Below are 25,169 nucleotides of genomic sequence, written 5' to 3' on the forward strand. Positions count from 1 at the left end.
CTGACCTGTAATACCCAGTGTTATGCCCACCACTGACCTATATTACCCGGTGTTACGCCCACTACTGACCTATAATACCCGGTGTTACAACCATCACTGACCAATAATACCCATTGTTACACCCTAAACTGACCTAAAATACCCGGTATTACGCCCAACACTGCCCTATAATATCCAGTGTTACACCCGCCACTGAGCTATAATATCCGGTGTTACACCCACTACTGACCTATAATAACCAGTGTTACGCACACCACTGACCTATAATTCCCGGTGTTACACCCAACACTGACCTATAATACCCAGTGTTACGCCCACCACTGACGTATAATACCCTGTATTATACCCACCACTGACCTATAATACTCGATGTTACGCCCACCACTGACCAATAATACCCAGTGTTACACCCTCCACTGACCTATAATTCCCAGTGTTATAACCACCACTGACCTATAATTCCCAGTGTTACATCCACCACTGACCTATAATACCCAGTGTTATACCCACCACTGAGCTATATTACCCGGTGTTACGCCCAGCACTGACCTATAATACCCGGTGTTACAACCATCACTGAACTATAATACCCAGTGTTACACCCTAAACTGACCTAAAATACCCTGTGTTACGCCCACCACTGACCTATAATACCCGGTGATACAACCATCACTGACCTATAATACCCAGTGTTATGCCCACAACTGACCTATATTACCCGGTGATACGCACACCACTGACCTATAATACCCGGTGTTACAACCATCACTGACCTATAATACCCAGTGTTACACCCTCCACTGACCTATTATACCCAGTGTTACACCCTAAACTGACCTTTAATTCCCAGTGTTATACCCACCACTGACCTATAATACCCAGTGTTATACCCACCACTGACCTATAATTCCCAGTGTTACACCAACAACTGACCTATAATACCCGGTGTTACACCCACCACTGACCTATAATACCCAGTGTTACACCCTAAACTGACCTATAATTCCCAGTGTTATACCCACCACTGACCTATAATACCCAGTGTTATACCCACCACTGACCTATAATTCCCAGTGTTACACCAACAACTGACCTATAATACCCGGTGTTACACCCACCACTGACCTATAATACCCACTGTTACACACACCACTGACGTATAATACCCAGTGTTACACCCTAAACTGAACCATGATACCCGGTGTTACACCCAACACTGACCTAGAATACCCATTGTTACACACACCACTGACCAATATTACCCAGTGTTGCACCCTAAACTGACCTATATTTCCCAGTGTTATACCCACCATTGACCTATAATTCCCAGAGTTACATCCACCACTGACCTATTATACCCGGTGTTACACCCAGCACTGACCTATAATACCCGGTGTTACAACCATCACTGAACTATAATACCCAGTGTTACACCCTAAACTGACCTAAAATACCCTGTGTTACGCCCACCACTGACCTATAATACCCGGTGATACACCCACCACTGATCTATAATACCCTGTATGATACCCACCACTGCCCTATAATACTCAGTGTTACGCCCACCACTGACCTATAATACCCAGTGTTACACCCTCCACTGACCTATTATACCCAGTGTTACACCCAAAACTGACCTATATTACCCAGTGTTACACCCTAAACTGGCCTATAATTCCCAGGCTTATACCCACCACTGACCTATAATTCCCAGTGTTACACCCACCACTGACCTATAATACCCAGTGTTATACCCACCACTGACCTATAATTCCCAGTGTTACACCAACAACTGACCTATAATACCCGGTGTTACACCCACCTCTGACCTATAATACCCAGTGTTACACCCTAAACTGACCATGATACTCGGTGTTACACCCAACACTGACCTAGAATACCCAGTGTTACACCCACCACTGACCTATATTAACCAGTGTTGCACACTAAACTGACCTATATTTCCCAGTGTTATACCCACCACTGACCTATAATTCCCAGTGTTACACCCAACACTGACCTATAATACCCGGTGTTACACCCACCACTGACCTATAATACCCAGTGTAACACCCACCACTCACCTAAAATACCCGGTGTTACACCGACCACTGACCTATAATACCCAGTGTTACACCCTAAACTGACCTATAATACCCAGTGTTATACCCACCACTGACCTATAATTCCCAGTGTTACACCCACCACTGAACTATAATACCCGGTCTTACACCCACCACTGACATATAATACCCAGTGTAACACCCCCCACTGACCTATAATACTCGGTGTTACACCCACCACTGGCGTTTAATACCCAGTGTTACACCCAACACTGACCTATATTACCCTGTGTTACGCCCACCACTGACCTATAATACCCGGTGTTACAACCATCACTGACCTGTAATACCTAGTGTTATGCACACCACTGACCTATATTACCCGGTGTTACGCCCACTACTGACCTATAATACCCAGTGTTACGCCTACCACTGACCAATAATACCCAGTGTTACGCCCAGCACTGACCTCTAGTACCCAGTGATACACCCACCACTGACCTAGAATACCCAGTGTTACACCCACCACTGACCTATATTACCCAGTGTTACACCCTAAACTGACCTATAATTCCCAGTGTTATACCCACCACTGACCTATAATTCCCAGTGTTACACCCACCACTGACCTATAATACCCAGTGTTATACCCACCACTGACCTATAATTTCCAGTGTTACACCCACCACTGACCTATAATACCCAGAGTTACACCCTAAACTGAAATATGATACCCGGTGTTACACCCACCACTGACCTATAATACCCAGTGTTACGCCTACCATTGACCAATAATACCCAGTGTTACGCCCAGCACTGACCTCTAGTACTCAGTGATACACCCACCACTGACCTAGAATACCCAGTGTTACACCCTAAACTGACCTATAATTCCCAGTGTTATACCCACCACTGACCTATAATACCCGGTGTTACACCCACCACTGACCTATAATACCCAGAGTTACACCCTAAACTGACCTATAATACCCAGTGTTATACCCACCACTGACCTATAATTCCCAGTGTTACACCCACCACTGACCTATAATACTCTGTCTTACACCCACCACTGATTTATAATACCCTGTGTAACACTCCCCACTCACCTATAATACCCGGTGTTACACCCACCACTGGCCTTTAATACCCAGTGTTACAACCATCACTGACCTATAATACCCAGTGTTACAACCTAATCTGACCTAAAATGCCCTGTGTTACGCCCACCACTGACCTAAAATACGCAGTGTTACACCCAACACTGACCTATAATACTCAGTGTTATACCCACCACTGACCTATAATTCCCAGTGTTACACCCAACACTGACCTATAATACCCAGTGTTATACCCACCACTGACCTATAATTCCCAGTGTTACATCCACCACTTACCTATTATACCCGGTGTTACACCCACCACTGACCTATAATACCCAGTGTTATACCCAGCACTGACCTATAATTCCCAGTGTTACACCCCCCACTGACCTATAATACTCGGTGTTACACCCACCACTGGCGTTTAATACCCAGTGTTACACCCTACACTGACCTAAAATGCCCTGTGTTAGGACCACCACTGACCTATAATACCCGGTGTTACAACCATCACTGACCTATAATACCCAGTGTTACACCCTCCACTGACCTATAATACCCAGTGTTACACCCTCCCCTGACCTATAATAGCCAGTGTTATACCTACCACTGACCTATAATACCCGGTGGTACACCCACCACTGACGATAACACCCGTTGGTACACTCAACTGAACTATAATATCCAGTGTTACACCCACCACTGACCTATAATACCCAGTGTTGTACCCACCACTGACCATTAATACCCAGTGTTATGCCCACCACTGACCTATATTACCCGGTGTTACGCCCACCACTGACCTATAATACCCGGTGTTACAACCATCACTGAACTATAATACCCAGTGTTACATCCTAAACTGACCTAAAATACCTGGTGTTACACCCACCACTGACCTATAATACCCAGTGTTATGCCCACCACTGACCTATATTACCCGGTGATACGCACAAAACTGACCTATAATACCCGGTGTTACAACCATCACTGACCTATAATACCCAGTGTTACACCCTCCACTGACCTATTACACCCAGTGTTACAACCTCCACTGACCTATAATTCCCAGTGTTACACCAACAACTGACCTATAATACCCGGTGTTACACCCACCACTGACCTATAATACCCAGTGTTACACCCACCACTGACCTATAATACCCAATGTTACACCCTAAACTGATCCATTATTCCCGGTGTTACACCCACCACTGACCTAGAATACCCATTGTTACACCCACCACTGACCAATATTACCCAGTGTTGCACCCTAAACTGACCTATATTTCCCAGTGTTATACCCACCACTGACCTATAATGCCCAGTGTTACACCCTCCACTGACCTATTATACCCAGTGTTACACCCAAAACTGACCTATATTACCCAGTGTTACACCCTAAACTGGCCTATAATTCCCAGTCTTATACCCACCACTGACCTATAATTCCCAGTGTTACACCCACCACTGACCTATAATACCCAGTGTTATACCCACCACTGACCTATAATTCCCAGTGTTACACCAACAACTGACCTATAATACCCGGTGTTACACCCACCTCTGACCTATAATACCCAGTGTTACACCCTAAACTGAACCATGATACTCGGTGTTACACCCACCACTGACATATAATACCCAGTGTAACACCCCCCACTGACCCATAATACCCGGTGTTACACCCACCACTGACCTATAATACCCAGTGTTATGCCCACCACAGACCTATATTACCCGGTGTTACGCCCACAACTGACCTATAATACCCGGTGTTACAGCCATCACTGACCTATAATACCCAGTGTTACACCTTCCACTGACCTATAATACCCAGTGTTACACCCTCCACTGACCTATAATACCCAGTGTTATACCTACCACTGACCTATAATACCCGGTGTTACACCCCCCACTAACCTATAGTACCCGGTGTTACACCCACCACTGACCGATAACACCCAGTGGTACACTCTCTACTGAACTATAATGTCCAGTGTTATACCCAACACTAACCTATAATACCCAGTGTTGTACCCACCACTGACCATTAATACCCAGGGTTACACCCTAAGCTGACCTATAATACCCGCTGTTACACCCAACACTGACCTATATTACCCGGTGTTACAACCATCACTGACCTGTAATACCCAGTGTTATGCCCACCACTGACCTATATTACCCGGTGTTACGCCCACTACTGACCTATAATACCCGGTGTTACAACCATCACTGACCTATAATACCCATTGTTACACCCTAAACTGACCTAAAATACCCGGTGTTACGCCCAACACTGCCCTATAATATCCAGTGTTACACCCGCCACTGACCTATAATATCCGGTGTTACACCCACTACTGACCTATAATACCCAGTGTTACGCACACCACTGACCTATAATTCCCGGTGTTACGCCCACCACTGACGTATAATACCCTGTATTATACCCACCACTGACCTATAAAACTCGATGTTACGCCCACCATTGACCTATAATACCCAGTGTTACACCCTCCACTGACCTATAATTCCCAGTGTTATAACCACCACTGACCTATAATTCCCAGTGTTACACCCACCACTGACCTATAATACCCAGTGTTACAACCATCAGTGAACTATAATACCCAGTGTTACACCCTAAACTGACCTAAAATACCCGGTGTTACGCCCACCACTGACCTATAATACCCGGTGTTACAACCATCAGTGAACTATAATACCCAGTGTTACACCCTAAACTGACCTAAAATACCCTGTGTTACGCCCACCACTGACCTATAATACCCGGTGATACAACCATCACTGACCTATAATACCCAGTGTTATGCCCACCACTGACCTATATTACCCGGTGATACGCACACCACTGACCTATAATACCCGGTGTTACAACCATCACTGACCTATATTGCCCAGTGTTATACCCACCACTGACCTATAATACCCAGTGTTATACCCACCACTGACCTATAATTCCCAGTGTTACACCAACAACTAACCTATAATACCCGGTGTTACAGCCACCACTGACCTATAATACCCACTGTTACACCCACCACTGACCTATAATACCCAGTGTTACACTCGAAACTGAACCATGATACCCGGTGTTACACCCACCACTGACCTAGAATACCCATTCTTACATCCACCACTGACCAATATTACACAGTGTTGCACCCTAAACTGACCTATATTTCCCAGTGTTATACCCACCACTGACCTATAATTCCCAGAGTTACATCCACCACTGACCTATTATACCCGGTGTTACACCCACCACTGACCTATAATACCCAGTGTTACACCCACCACTGACCTATAATACATGGTGTTACACCCAACACTGATCTATAATACCCTGTATGATACCCACCACTGCCCTATAATACTCAGTGTTACGCCCACCACTGACCTATAATACCCAGTGTTACACCCTCCACTGACCTATTATACCCAGTGTTACACCCAAAACTGACCAATATTACCCAGTGTTACACACTAAACTGGCCTATAATTCCCAGTCTTATACCCACCACTGACCTATAATTCCCAGTGTTACACCCACCACTGACCTATAATACCCAGTGTTATAACCACCACTGACCTATAATTCCCAGTGTTACACCAACAACTGAACAATAATACCCGGTGTTACACCCACCTCTGACCTATAATACCCGGTGTTACACCCACCTCTGACCTATAATACCCAGTGTTACACCCTAAACTGACCATGATACTCGGTGTTACACCCAACACTGACCTAGAATACCCAGTGTTACACCCACCTCTGACCTATATTACCCAGCGTTGCACACTAAACTGACCTATAATACCCGGTGTTACACCCACCACTGACCTATAATACCCAGTGTAACACCCACCACTGACCTAAAATACCCGGTGTTACACCCACCACTGACCTATAATACCCAGTGTTACACCCTAAACTGACCTATAATACCCAGTGTTATACCCACCACTGACCTATAATTCCCAGTGTTACACCCACCACTGAACTATAATACCCGGTCTTACACCCACCACTGACATATAATACCCAGTGTAACACCCCCCACTGACCTATAATATCCGGTGTTACACCCACCACTGGCGTTTAATACCCAGTGTTACACCCTACACTGACCTAAAATGCCCTGTGTTAGGACCACCACTGACCTATAATACCCAGTGTTATGCCCACCACTGACCTATATTACCCGGTGTTACGCCCACAACTGACCTATAATACCCGGTGTTACAGCCATCACTGACCTATAATACCCAGTGTTACACCCTCAACTGACCTATAATACCCAGTGTTACACCCTCCACTGACCTATAATAGCCAGTGTTATACCTACCACTTACCTATAATACCCGGTGTTACACCCCCCACTAACCTATAGTACCCGGTGTTACACCCACCACTGACCGATAACACCCAGTGGTACACTCTCTACTGAACTATAATATCCAGTGTTATACCCAACACTGACCTATAATACCCAGTGTTGTACCCACCACTGACCATTAATACCCAGGGTTACACCCTAAGCTGACCTATAATACCCGCTGTTACACCCAACACTGACCTATATTACCCTGTGTTACGCCCACCACTGACCTATATTACCCGGTGTTACAACCATCACTGACCTGTAATACCCAGTGTTATGCCCACCACTGACCTATATTACCCGGTGTTACGCCCACTACTGACCTATAATACCCGGTGTTACAACCATCACTGACCTATAATACCCATTGTTACACCCTAAACTGACCTAAAATACACGGTGTTACGCCCAACACTGCCCTATAATATCCAGTGTTACACCCGCCACTGACCTATAATATCCGGTGTTACACCCACTACTGACCTATAATAACCAGTGTTACGCACACCACTGACCTATAATTCCCGGTGTTACACCCAACACTGACCTATAATACCCAGTGTTACGCCCACCACTGACGTATAATACCCTGTATTATACCCACCACTGACCTATAATACTCGATGTTACGCCCACCACTGACCAATAATACCCAGTGTTACACCCTCCACTGACCTATAATTCCCAGTGTTATAACCACCACTGACCTATAATTCCCAGTGTTACATCCACCACTGACCTATAATACCCAGTGTTATACCCACCACTGAGCTATATTACCCGGTGTTACGCCCAGCACTGACCTATAATACCCGGTGTTACAACCATCACTGAACTATACTACCCAGTGTTACACCCTAAACTGACCTAAAATACCCTGTGTTACGCCCACCACTGACCTATAATACCCGGTGATACAACCATCACTGACCTATAATACCCAGTGTTATGCCCACAACTGACCTATATTACCCGGTGATACGCACACCACTGACCTATAATACCCGGTGTTACAACCATCACTGACCTATTATACCCAGTGTTACACCCTAAACTGACCTATAATTCCCAGTGTTATACCCACCACTGACCTATAATACCCAGTGTTATACCCACCACTGACCTATAATTCCCAGTGTTACACCAACAACTGACCTATAATACCCGGTGTTACACCCACCACTGACCTATAATACCCAGTGTTACACACTAAACTGACCTATAATTCCCAGTGTTATACCCACCACTGACCTATAATACCCAGTGTTATACCCACCACTGACCTATAATTCCCAGTGTTACACCAACAACTGACCTATAATACCCGGTGTTACACCCACCACTGACCTATAATACCCACTGTTACACACACCACTGACCTATAATACCCAGTGTTACACCCCAAACTGAACCATGATACCCGGTGTTACACCCACCACTGACCTAGAATACCCATTGTTACACACACCACTGACCAATATTACGCAGTGTTGCACCCTAAACTGACCTATATTTCCCAGTGTTATACCCACCACTGACCTATAATTCCCAGAGTTACATCAACCACTGACCTATTATACCCGGTGTTACACCCAGCACTGACCTATAATACCCGGTGTTACAACCATCACTGAACTATAATACCCAGTGTTACACCCTAAACTGACCTAAAATACCCTGTGTTACGCCCACCACTGACCTATAATACCCGGTGATACACCCACCACTGATCTATAATACCCTGTATGATACCCACCACTGCCCTATAATACTCAGTGTTACGCCCACCACTGACCTATAATACCCAGTGTTACACCCTCCACTGACCTATTATACCCAGTGTTACACCCAAAACTGACCTATATTACCCAGTGTTACACCCTAAACTGGCCTATAATTCCCAGTCTTATACCCACCACTGACCTATAATTCCCAGTGTTACACCCACCACTGACCTATAATACCCAGTGTTATACCCACCACTGACCTATAATTCCCAGTGTTACACCAACAACTGACGTATAATACCCGGTGTTACACCCACCTCTGACCTATAATACCCAGTGTTACACCCTAAACTGACCATGATACTCGGTGTTACACCCAACACTGACCTAGAATACCCAGTGTTACACCCACCACTGACCTATATTAACCAGTGTTGCACACTAAACTGACCTATATTTCCCAGTGTTATACCCACCACTGACCTATAATTCCCAGTGTTACACCCAACACTGACCTATAATACCCGGTGTTACACCCACCACTGACCTATAATACCCAGTGTAACACCCACCACTCACCTAAAATACCCGGTGTTACACCCACCACTGACCTATAATACCCAGTGTTACACCCTAAACTGACCTATAATACCCAGTGTTATACCCACCACTGACCTATAATTCCCAGTGTTACACCCACCACTGAACTATAATACCCGGTCTTACACCCACCACTGACATATAATACCCAGTGTAACACCCCCCACTGACCTATAATACTCGGTGTTACACCCACCACTGGCGTTTAATACCCAGTGTTACACCCAACACTGACCTATATTACCCTGTGTTACGCCCACCACTGACCTATAATACCCGGTGTTACAACCATCACTGACCTGTAATACCTAGTCTTATGCACACCACTGACCTATATTACCCGGTGTTACGCCCACTACTGACCTAATATACCCAGTGTTACGCCTACCACTGACCAATAATACCCAGTGTTACGCCCAGCACTGACCTCTAGTACCCAGTGATACACCCACCACTGACCTAGAATACCCAGTGTTACACCCACCACTGACCTATATTACCCAGTGTTACACCCTAAACTGACCTATAATTCCCAGTGTTATACCCACCACTGACCTATAATTCCCAGTGTTACACCCACCACTGACCTATAATACCCAGTGTTATACCCACCACTGACCTATAATTTCCAGTGTTACACCCACCACTGACCTATAATACCCAGTGTTACACCCTAAACTGAAATATGATACCCGGTGTTACACCCACCACTGACCTATAATACCCAGTGTTACGCCTACCATTGACCAATAATACCCAGTGTTACGCCCAGCACTGACCTCTAGTACTCAGTGATACACCCACCACTGACCTAGAATACCCAGTGTTACACCCAAAACTGACCTATATTACCCAGTGTTACACCCTAAACTGGCCTATAATTCCCAGTCTTATACCCACCACTGACCTATAATTCCCAGTGTTACACCCACCACTGACCTATAATACCCAGTGTTATACCCACCACTGACCTATAATTCCCAGTGTTACACCAACAACTGACCTATAATACCCGGTGTTACACCCACCTCTGACCTATAATACCCAGTGTTACACCCTAAACTGACCATGATACTCGGTGTTACACCCAACACTGACCTAGAATACCCAGTGTTACACCCACCACTGACCTATATTAACCAGTGTTGCACACTAAACTGATCTATATTTCCCAGTGTTATACCCACCACTGACCTATAATTCCCAGTGTTACACCCAACACTGACCTATAATACCCGGTGTTACACCCACCACTGACCTATAATACCCAGTGTAACACCCACCACTCACCTAAAATACCCGGTGTTACACCCACCACTGACCTATAATACCCAGTGTTACACCCTAAACTGACCTATAATACCCAGTGTTATACCCACCACTGACCTATAATTCCCAGTGTTACACCCACCACTGAACTATAATACCCGGTCTTACACCCACCACTGACATATAATACCCAGTGTAACACCCCCCACTGACCTATAATACTCGGTGTTACACCCACCACTGGCGTTTAATACCCAGTGTTACACCCAACACTGACCTATATTACCCTGTGTTATGCCCACCACTGACCTATAATACCCGGTGTTACAACCATCACTGACCTGTAATACCTAGTGTTATGCACACCACTGACCTATATTACCCGGTGTTACGCCCACTACTGACCTATAATACCCAGTGTTACGCCTACCATTGACCAATAATACCCAGTGTTACGCCCAGCACTGACCTCTAGTACTCAGTGATACACCCACCACTGACCTAGAATACCCAGTGTTACACCCACCACTGACCTATATTACCCAGTGTTACACCCTAAACTGACCTATAATTCCCAGTGTTACACCCACCACTGACCTATAATACCCAGTGTTACACCCTAAACTGAAATATGATACCCGGTGTTACACCCACCACTGACCTATAATACCCAGTGTTACGCCTACCATTGACCAATAATACCCAGTGTTACGCCCAGCACTGACCTCTAGTACTCAGTGATACACCCACCACTGACCTAGAATACCCAGTGTTACACCCACCACTGACCTATATTACCCAGTGTTACACCCTAAACTGACCTATAATTCCCAGTGTTATACCCACCACTGACCTATAATACCCGGTGTTACACCCACCACTGACCTATAATACCCAGAGTTACACCCTAAACTGACCTATAATACCCAGTGTTATACCCACCACTGACCTATAATTCCCAGTGTTACACCCAACACTGACCTATAATACCCAGTGTTATACCCACCACTGACCTATAATTCCCAGTGTTACATCCACCACTTACCTATTATACCCGGTGTTACACCCACCACTGACCTATAATACCCAGTGTTATACCCAGCACTGACCTATAATTCCCAGTGTTACACCCCCCACTGACCTATAATACTCGGTGTTACACCCACCACTGGCGTTTAATACCCAGTGTTACACCCTACACTGACCTAAAATGCCCTGTGTTAGGACCACCACTGACCTATAATACCCGGTGTTACAACCATCACTGACCTATAATTCCCAGTGTTACACCCTCCACTGACCTATAATACCCAGTGTTACACCCTCCCCTGACCTATAATAGCCAGTGTTATACCTACCACTGACCTATAATACCCGGTGGTACACCCACCACTGACGATAACACCCGTTGGTACACTCTACTGAACTATAATATCCAGTGTTACACCCACCACTGACCTATAATACCCAGTGTTGTACCCACCACTGACCATTAATACCCAGTGTTATGCCCACCACTGACCTATATTACCCGGTGTTACGCCCACCACTGACCTATAATACCCGGTGTTACAACCATCACTGAACTATAATACCCAGTGTACATCCTAAACTGACCTAAAATACCTGGTGTTACACCCACCACTGACCTATAATACCCAGTGTTATGCCCACCACTGACCTATATTACCCGGTGATACGCACAACACTGACCTATAATACCCGGTGTTACAACCATCACTGACCTATAATACCCAGTGTTACACCCTCCACTGACCTATTACACCCAGTGTTACAACCTCCACTGACCTATAATACCCGGTGTTACACCCACCACTGACCTATAATACCCAGTGTTACACCCACCACTGACCTATAATACCCAATGTTACACCCTAAACTGATCCATTATTCCCGGTGTTACACCCACCACTGACCTAGAATACCCATTGTTACACCCACCACTGACCAATATTACCCAGTGTTGCACCCTAAACTGACCTATATTTCCCAGTGTTATACCCACCACTGACCTATAATGCCCAGTGTTACACCCTCCACTGACCTATTATACCCAGTGTTACACCCAAAACTGACCTATATTACCCAGTGTTACACCCTAAACTGGCCTATAATTCCCAGTCTTATACCCACCACTGACCTATAATTCCCAGTGTTACACCCACCACTGACCTATAATACCCAGTGTTATACCCACCACTGACCTATAATTCCCAGTGTTACACCAACAACTGACCTATAATACCCGGTGTTACACCCACCTCTGACCTATAATACCCAGTGTTACACCCTAAACTGACCATGATGCTCGGTGTTACACCCAACACTGACCTAGAATACCCAGTGTTATACCCACCACTGACCTATATTACCCAGTATTGCACACTAAACTGACCTATATTTCCCAGTGTTATACCCACCACTGACCTATAATTCCCAGTGTTACACCCAACACTGACCTATAATACCCAGTGTTATACCCACCACTGACCTATAATTCCCAGTGTTACATCCACCACTTACCTATTATACCCGGTGTTACACCCACCACTGACCTATAATACCCAGTGTTATACCCACCACTGACCTATAATTCCCAGTGTTACACGAACAACTGACCTATAATACCCGGAGTTACACCCACCTCTGACCTATAATACCCAGTGTTACACCCTAAACTGAACCATGATACTCGGTGTTACACCCACCACTGACATATAATACCCAGTGTAACACCCCCCACTGACCCATAATACCCGGTGTTACACCCACCACTGACCTATAATACCCAGTGTAATGCCCACCACAGACCTATATTACCCGGTGTTACGCCCACAACTGACCTATAATACCCGGTGTTACAGCCATCACTGACCTATAATACCCAGTGTTACACCTTCCACTGACCTATAATACCCAGTGTTACACCCTCCACTGACCTATAATACCCAGTGTTATACCTACCACTGACCTATAATACCCGGTGTTACACCCCCCACTAACCTATAGTACCCGGTGTTACACCCACCACTGACCGATAACACCCAGTGGTACACTCTCTACTGAACTATAATGTCCAGTGTTATACCCAACACTAACCTATAATACCCAGTGTTGTACCCACCACTGACCATTAATACCCAGGGTTACACCCTAAGCTGACCTATAATACCCGCTGTTACACCCAACACTGACCTATATTACCCGGTGTTACAACCATCACTGACCTGTAATACCCAGTGTTATGCCCACCACTGACCTATATTACCCGGTGTTACGCCCACTACTGACCTATAATACCCGGTGTTACAACCATCACTGACCTATAATACCCATTGTTACACCCTAAACTGACCTAAAATACCCGGTGTTACGCCCAACACTGCCCTATAATATCCAGTGTTACACCCGCCACTGACCTATAATATCCGGTGTTACACCCACTACTGACCTATAATACCCAGTGTTACGCACACCACTGACCTATAATTCCCGGTGTTACGCCCACCACTGACGTATAATACCCTGTATTATACCCACCACTGACCTATAAAACTCGATGTTACGCCCACCATTGACCTATAATACCCAGTGTTACACCCTCCACTGACCTATAATTCCCAGTGTTATAACCACCACTGACCTATAATTCCCAGTGTTACACCCACCACTGACCTATAATACCCAGTGTTATACCCACCACTGAGCTATATTACCCGGTGTTACGCCCACCACTGACCTATAATACCCGGTGTTACAACCATCAGTGAACTATAATACCCAGTGTTACACCCTAAACTGACCTAAAATACCCTGTGTTACGCCCACCACTGACCTATAATACCCGGTGATACAACCATCACTGACCTATAATACCCAGTGTTATGCCCACCACTGACCTATATTACCCGGTGATACGCACACCACTGACCTATAATACCCGGTGTTACAACCATCACTGACCTATATTGCCCAGTGTTATACCCACCACTGACCTATAATACCCGGTGTTACACCCACCACTGACCTATAATACCCACTGTTACACCCACCACTGACCTATAATACCCAGTGTTACACCCTAAACTGAACCATGATACCCGGTGTTACACCCACCACTGACCTAGAATACCCATTGTTACATCCACCACTGACCAATATTACACAGTGTTGCACCCTAAACTGACCTATATTTCCCAGTGTTATACCCACCACTGACCTATAATTCCCAGAGTTACATCCACCACTGACCTATTATACCCGGTGTTACACCCACCACTGACCTATAATACCCAGTGTTACACCCACCACTGACCTATAATACACGGTGTTACACCCACCACTGATCTATAATACCCTGTATGATACCCACCACTGCCCTATAATACTCAGTGTTACGCCCACCACTGACCTATAATACCCAGTGTTACACCCTCCACTGACCTATTATACCCAGTGTTACACCCAAAACTGACCAATATTACCCAGTGTTACACACTAAACTGGCCTATAATTCCCAGTCTTATACCCACCACTGACCTATAATTCCCAGTGTTACACCCACCACTGACCTATAATACCCAGTGTTATAACCACCACTGACCTATAATTCCCAGTGTTACACCAACAACTGACCAATAATACCCGGTGTTACACCCACCTCTGACCTATAATACCCGGTGTTACACCCACCTCTGAACTATAATACCCAGTGTTACACCCTAAACTGACCATGATACTCGGTGTTACACCCAACACTGACCTAGAATACCCAGTGTTACACCCACCTCTGACCTATATTACCCAGCGTTGCACACTAAACTGACCTATAATACCCGGTGTTACACCCACCACTGACCTATAATACCCAGTGTAACACCCACCACTGACCTAAAATACCCGGTGTTACACCCACCACTGACCTATAATACCCAGTGTTACACCCTAAACTGACCTATAATACCCAGTGTTATACCCACCACAGACCTATAATTCCCAGTGTTACACCCACCACTGAACTATAATACCCGGTCTTACACCCACCACTGACATATAATACCCAGTGTAACACCCCCCACTGACCTATAATATCCGGTGTTACACCCACCACTGGCGTTTAATACCCAGTGTTACACCCTACACTGACCTAAAATGCCCTGTGTTAGGACCACCACTGACCTATAATACCCGGTGTTACAACCATCACTGACCTATAATACCCAGTGTTACACCCCCCACTGACCTATAATACCCAGTGTTACACCCCCCCCTGACCTATAATAGCCAGTGTTATACCTACCACTGACCTATAATACCCGGTGTTACACCCACCACTGACGATAACACCCGTTGGTACACTCTACTGAACTATAATATCCAGTGTTACATCCACCACTGACCTATAATACCCAGTGTTGTACCCACCACTGACCATTAATACCCAGTGTTATGCCCACCACTGACCTATATTACCCGGTGTTACGCCCACCACTGACCTATAATACCCGGTGTTACAACCATCACTGAACTATAATACCCAGTGTTACATCCTAAACTGACCTAAAATACCTGGTGTTACGCCCACCACTGACCTATAATACCCGGTGTTACAGCCATCACTGACCTATAATACCCAGTGTTACACCCTCCACTGACCTATAATACCCAGTGTTACACCCTCCACTGACATATAATAGCCAGTGTTATACCTACCACTGACCTATAATACCCGGTATTACACCCCCCACTGACCTATAGTACCCGGTGTTACAACCATCAGTGAACTATAATACCCAGTGTTACACCCTAAACTGACCTAAAATACCCTGTGTTACGCCCACCACTGACCTATAATACCCGGTGATACAACCATCACTGACCTATAATACCCAGTGTTATGCCCACCACTGACCTATATTACCCGGTGATACGCACACCACTGACCTATAATACCCGGTGTTACAACCATCACTGACCTATATTGCCCAGTGTTATACCCACCACTGACCTATAATACCCGGTGTTACACCCACCACTGACCTATAATACCCACTGTTACACCCACCACTGACCTATAATACCCAGTGTTACACCCTAAACTGAACCATGATACCCGGTGTTACACCCACCACTGACCTAGAATACCCATTGTTACATCCACCACTGACCAATATTACACAGTGTTGCACCCTAAACTGACCTATATTTCCCAGTGTTATACCCACCACTGACCTATAATTCCCAGAGTTACATCCACCACTGACCTATTATACCCGGTGTTACACCCACCACTGACCTATAATACCCAGTGTTACACCCACCACTGACCTATAATACACGGTGTTACACCCACCACTGATCTATAATAGCCTGTATGATACCCACCACTGCCCTATAATACTCAGTGTTACGCCCACCACTGACCTATAATACCCAGTGTTACACCCTCCACTGACCTATTATACCCAGTGTTACACCCAAAACTGACCAATATTACCCAGTGTTACACACTAAACTGGCCTATAATTCCCAGTCTTATACCCACCACTGACCTATAATTCCCAGTGTTACACCCACCACTGACCTATAATACCCAGTGTTATAACCACCACTGACCTATAATTCCCAGTGTTACACCAACAACTGACCAATAATACCCGGTGTTACACCCACCTCTGACCTATAATACCCGGTGTTACACCCACCTCTGACCTATAGTACCCAGTGTTACACCCTAAACTGACCATGATACTCGGTGTTACACCCAACACTGACCTAGAATACCCAGTGTTACACCCACCTCTGACCTATATTACCCAGCGTTGCACACTAAACTGACCTATAATACCCGGTGTTACACCCACCACTGACCTATAATACCCAGTGTAACACCCACCACTGACCTAAAATACCCGGTGTTACACCCACCACTGACCTATAATACCCAGTGTTACACCCTAAACTGACCTATAATACCCAGTGTTATACCCACCACTGACCTATAAAACTCGATGTTACGCCCACCATTGACCTATAATACCCAGTGTTACACCCTCCACTGACCTATAATTCCCAGTGTTATAACCACCACTGACCTATAATTCCCAGTGTTACACCCACCACTGACCTATAATACCCAGTGTTATACCCACCACTGAGCTATATTACCCGGTGTTACGCCCACCACTGACCTATAATACCCGGTGTTACAACCATCAGTGAACTATAATACCCAGTGTTACACCCTAAACTGACCTAAAATACCCTGTGTTACGCCCACCACTGACCTATAATACCCGGTGATACAACCATCACTGACCTATAATACCCAGTGTTATGCCCACCACTGACCTATATTACCCGGTGTTACGCCCACTACTGACCTATAATACCCGGTGTTACAACCATCACTGACCTGTAATACCCAGTGTTATGCCCACCACTGACCTATATTACCCGGTGTTACGCCCACTACTGACCTATAATACCCGGTGTTACAACCATCACTGACCTATAATACCCATTGTTACACCCTAAACTGACCTAAAATACCCGGTGTTACGCCCAACACTCCCCTATAATATCCAGAGTTACACCCGCCACTGACCTATAATATCCGGTGTTACACCCACTACTGACCTATAATACCCAGTGTTACACACACCACTGACCTATAATTCCCGGTGTTACGCCCACCACTGACGTATAATACCCTGTATTATACCCACCACTGACCTATAAAACTCGATGTTACGCCCACCATTGACCTATAATACCCAGTGTTACACCCTCCACTGACCTATAATTCCCAGTGTTATAACCACCACTGACCTATAATTCCCAGTGTTACACCCACCACTGACCTATAATACCCAGTGTTATACCCACCACTGAGCTATATTACCCGGTGTTACGCCCACCACTGACCTATAATACCCGGTGTTACAACCATCAGTGAACTATAATACCCAGTGTTACACCCTAAACTGACCTAAAATACCCTGTGTTACGCCCACCACTGACCTATAATACCCGGTGATACAACCATCACTGACCTATAATACCCAGTGTTATGCCCACCACTGACCTATATTACCCGGTGATACGCACATCACTGACCTATAATACCCGGTGTTACAACCATCACTGACCTATATTGCCCAGTGTTATACCCACCACTGACCTATAATACCCGGTGTTACACCCACCACTGACCTATAATACCCACTGTTACACCCACCACTGACCTATAATACCCAGTGTTACACCCTAAACTGAACCATGATACCCGGTGTTACACCCACCACTGACCTAGAATACCCATTGTTACATCCACCACTGACCAATATTACACAGTGTTGCACCCTAAACTGACCTATATTTCCCAGTGTTATACCCACCACTGACCTATAATTCCCAGAGTTACATCCACCACTGACCTATTATACCCGGTGTTACACCCACCACTGACCTATAATACCCAGTGTTACACCCACCACTGACCTATAATACACGGTGTTACACCCACCACTGATCTATAATACCCTGTATGATACCCACCACTGCCCTATAATACTCAGTGTTACGCCCACCACTGACCTATAATACCCAGTGTTACACCCTCCACTGACCTATTATACCCAGTGTTACACCCAAAACTGACCAATATTACCCAGTGTTACACACTAAACTGGCCTATAATTCCAGGTCTTATACCCACCACTGACCTATAATTCCCAGTGTTACTCCCACCACTGACCTATAATACCCAGTGTTCTAACCACCACTGACCTATAATTCCCAGTGTTACACCAACAACTGACCAATAATACCCGGTGTTACACCCACCTCTGACCTATAATACCCGGTGTTACACCCACCTCTGACCTATAATACCCAGTGTTACACCCTAAACTGACCATGATACTCGGTGTTACACCCAACACTGACCTAGAATACCCAGTGTTACACCCACCTCTGACCTATATTACCCAGCGTTGCACACTAAACTGACCTATAATACCCGGTGTTACACCCACCACTGACCTATAATACCCAGTGTAACACCCACCACTGACCTAAAATACCCGGTGTTACACCCACCACTGACCTATAATACCCAGTGTTACACCCTAAACTGACCTATAATACCCAGTGTTATACCCACCACAGACCTATATTACCCTGTGTTACGCCCACCACTGACCTATATTACCCGGTGTTACAACCATCACTGACCTGTAATACCCAGTGTTATGCCCACCACTGACCTATATTACCCGGTGTTACGCCCACTACTGACCTATAATACCCGGTGTTACAACCATCACTGACCTATAATACCCATTGTTACACCCTAAACTGACCTAAAATACCCGGTGTTACGCCCAACACTGCCCTATAATATCCAGTGTTACACCCGCCACTGACCTATAATATCCGGTGTTACACCCACTACTGACCTATAATAACCAGTGTTACGCACACCACTGACCTATAATTCCCGGTGTTACACCCAACACTGACCTATAATACCCAGTGTTACGCCCACCACTGACGTATAATACCCTGTATTATACCCACCACTGACCTATAATACTCGATGTTACGCCCACAACTGACCAATAATACCCAGTGTTACACCCTCCACTGACCTATAATTCCCAGTGTTATAACCACCACTGACCTATAATTCCCAGTGTTACATCCACCACTGACCTATAATACCCAGTGTTATACCCACCACTGAGCTATATTACCCGGTGTTACGCCCAGCACTGACCTATAATACCCGTTGTTACAGCCATCACTGAACTATAATACCCAGTGTTACACCCTAAACTGACCTAAAATACCCTGTGTTACGCCCACCACTGACCTATAATACCCGGTGATACAACCATCACTGACCTATAATACCCAGTGTTATGCCCACAACTGACCTATATTACCCGGTGATACGCACACCACTGACCTATAATACCCGGTGTTACAACCATCACTGACCTATAATACCCAGTGTTACACCCTCCACTGACCTATTATACCCAGTGTTACACCCTAAACTGACCTATAATTCCCAGTGTTATACCCACCACTGACCTATAATACCCAGTGGTATACCCACCACTGACCTATAATTCCCAGTGTTACACCAACAACTGACCTATAATACCCGGTGTTACACCCACCACTGACCTATAATACCCAGTGTTACACCCTAAACTGACCTATAATTCCCAGTGTTATACCCACCACTGACCTATAATACCCGGTGTTACACCCACCACTGACCTATAATACCCAGAGTTACACCCTAAACTGACCTATAATACCCAGTGTTATACCCACCACTGACCTATAATTCCCAGTGTTACACCCACCACTGACCTATAATACTCTGTCTTACACCCACCACTGACATATAATACCCAGTGTAACACTCCCCACTCAGCTATAATACCCGGTGTTACACCCACCACTGGCCTTTAATACCCAGTGTTACAACCATCACTGACCTATAATACCCAGTGTTACACCCTAATCTGACCTAAAATGCCCTGTGTTACGCCCACCACTGACCTAAAATACCCAGTGTTACACCCAACACTGACCTATAGTACTCAGTGTTATACCCACCACTGACCTATAATTCCCAGTGTTACACCCAACACTGACCTATAATACCCAGTGTTATACCCACCACTGACCTATAATTCCCAGTGTTACATCCACCACTTACCTATTATACCCGGTGTTACACCCACCACTGCCCTATAATACCCAGTGTTATACCCACCACTGACCTATAATTCCCAGTGTTACACCAACAACTGACCTATAATACCCGGTGTTACACCCACCTCTGACCTATAATACCCGGTGTTACACCCTAAACTGAACCATGATGCTCGGTGTTACACCCACCACTGACCTAGAATACCCAGTGTTACACCCACCACTGACCTATATTACCCAGTGTTGCACACTAAACTGACCTATATTTCCCAGTGTTATACCCACCACTGACCTATAATTCCCAGTGTTACACCCAACACTGACCTATAATACCCAGTCTTACACCCACCACTGACATATAATACCCAGTGTAACACCCCCCACTGAGCTATAATAGCCAGTGTTACACCCACCACTGACCTATAATACCCAGTGTTATGCCCACCACTGACATTTTTTACCCGGTGTTACGCCCACAACTGACCTATAATACCCGGTGTTACAGCCATCACTGACCTATAATACCCAGTGTTACACCCTCAACTGACCTATAATACCCAGTGTTACACCCTCCACTGACCTATAATAGCCAGTGTTATACCTACCACTTACCTATAATACCCGGTGTTACACCCCCCACTAACCTATAGTACCCGGTGTTACACCCACCACTGACCGATAACACCCAGTGGTACACTCTCTACTGAACTATAATATCCAGTGTTATACCCAACACTGACCTATAATACCCAGTGTTGTACCCACCACTGACCATTAATACCCAGGGTTAAACCCTAAGCTGACCTATAATACCCGCTGTTACACCCAACACTGACCTATATTACCCTGTGTTACGCCCACCACTGACCTATATTACCCGGTGTTACAACCATCACTGACCTGTAATACCCAGTGTTATGCCCACCACTGACCTATATTACCCGGTGTTACGCCCACTACTGACCTATAATACCCGGTGTTACAACCATCACTGACCTATAATACCCATTGTTACACCCTAAACTGACCTAAAATACCCGGTGTTACGCCCAACACTGCCCTATAATATCCAGTGTTACACCCGCCACTGACCTATAATATCCGGTGTTACACCCACTACTGACCTATAATAACCAGTGTTACGCACACCACTGACCTATAATTCCCGGTGTTACACCCAACACTGACCTATAATACCCAGTGTTACGCCCACCACTGACGTATAATACCCTGTATTATACCCACCACTGACCTATAATACTCGATGTTACGCCCACCACTGACCAATAATACCCAGTGTTACACCCTCCACTGACCTATAATTCCCAGTGTTATAACCACCACTGACCTATAATTCCCAGTGTTACATCCACCACTGACCTATAATACCCAGTGTTATACCCACCACTGAGCTATATTACCCGGTGTTACGCCCAGCACTGACCTATAATACCCGGTGTTACAACCATCACTGAACTATAATACCCAGTGTTACACCCTAAACTGACCTAAAATACCCTGTGTTACGCCCACCACTGACCTATAATACCCGGTGATACAACCATCACTGACCTATAATACCCAGTGTTATGCCCACAACTGACCTATATTACCCGGTGATACGCACACCACTGACCTATAATACCCGGTGTTACAACCATCACTGACCTATTATACCCAGTGTTACACCCTAAACTGACCTATAATTCCCAGTGTTATACCCACCACTGACCTATAATACCCAGTGTTATACCCACCACTGACCTATAATTCCCAGTGTTACACCAACAACTGACCTATAATACCCGGTGTTACACCCACCACTGACCTATAATACCCAGTGTTACACCCTAAACTGACCTATAATTCCCAGTGTTATACCCACCACTGACCTATAATACCCAGTGTTATACCCACCACTGACCTATAATTCCCAGTGTTACACCAACAACTGACCTACAATACCCGGTGTTACACCCACCACTGACCTATAATACCCACTGTTACACACACCACTGACCTATAATACCCAGTGTTACACCCTAAACTGAACCATGATACCCGGTGTTACACCCACCACTGACCTAGAATACCCATTGTTACACACACCACTGACCAATATTACGCAGTGTTGCACCCTAAACTGACCTATATTTCCCAGTGTTATACCCACCACTGACCTATAATTCCCAGAGTTACATCAACCACTGACCTATTATACCCGGTGTTACACCCAGCACTGACCTATAATACCCGGTGTTACAACCATCACTGAACTATAATACCCAGTGTTACACCCTAAACTGACCTAAAATACCCTGTGTTACGCCCACCACTGACCTATAATACCCGGTGATACACCCACCACTGATCTATAATACCCTGTATGATACCCACCACTGCCCTATAATACTCAGTGTTACGCCCACCACTGACCTATAATACCCAGTGTTACACCCTCCACTGACCTATTATACCCAGTGTTACACCCAAAACTGACCTATATTACCCAGTGTTACACCCTAAACTGGCCTATAATTCCCAGTCTTATACCCACCACTGACCTATAATTCCCAGTGTTACACCCACCACTGACCTATAATACCCAGTGTTATACCCACCACTGACCTATAATTCCCAGTGTTACACCAACAACTGACGTATAATACCCGGTGTTACACCCACCTCTGACCTATAATACCCAGTGTTACACCCTAAACTGACCATGATACTCGGTGTTACACCCAACACTGACCTAGAATACCCAGTGTTACACCCACCACTGACCTATATTAACCAGTGTTGCACACTAAACTGACCTATATTTCCCAGTGTTATACCCACCACTGACCTATAATTCCCAGTGTTACACCCAACACTGACCTATAATACCCGGTGTTACACCCACCACTGACCTATAATACCCAGTGTAACACCCACCACTCACCTAAAATACCCGGTGTTACACCCACCACTGACCTATAATACCCAGTGTTACACCCTAAACTGACCTATAATACCCAGTGTTATACCCACCACTGACCTATAATTCCCAGTGTTACACCCAACACTGACCTATAATACCCGGTGTTACACCCACCACTGACCTATAATACCCAGTGTAACACCCACCACTCACCTAAAATACCCGGTGTTACACCCACCACTGACCTATAATACCCAGTGTTACACCCTAAACTGACCTATAATACCCAGTGTTATACCCACCACTGA

This window comes from Hypanus sabinus, chromosome 4 (assembly GCF_030144855.1).
Source record: "Hypanus sabinus isolate sHypSab1 chromosome 4, sHypSab1.hap1, whole genome shotgun sequence".
Classification (NCBI taxonomy): domain Eukaryota; kingdom Metazoa; phylum Chordata; class Chondrichthyes; order Myliobatiformes; family Dasyatidae; genus Hypanus; species Hypanus sabinus.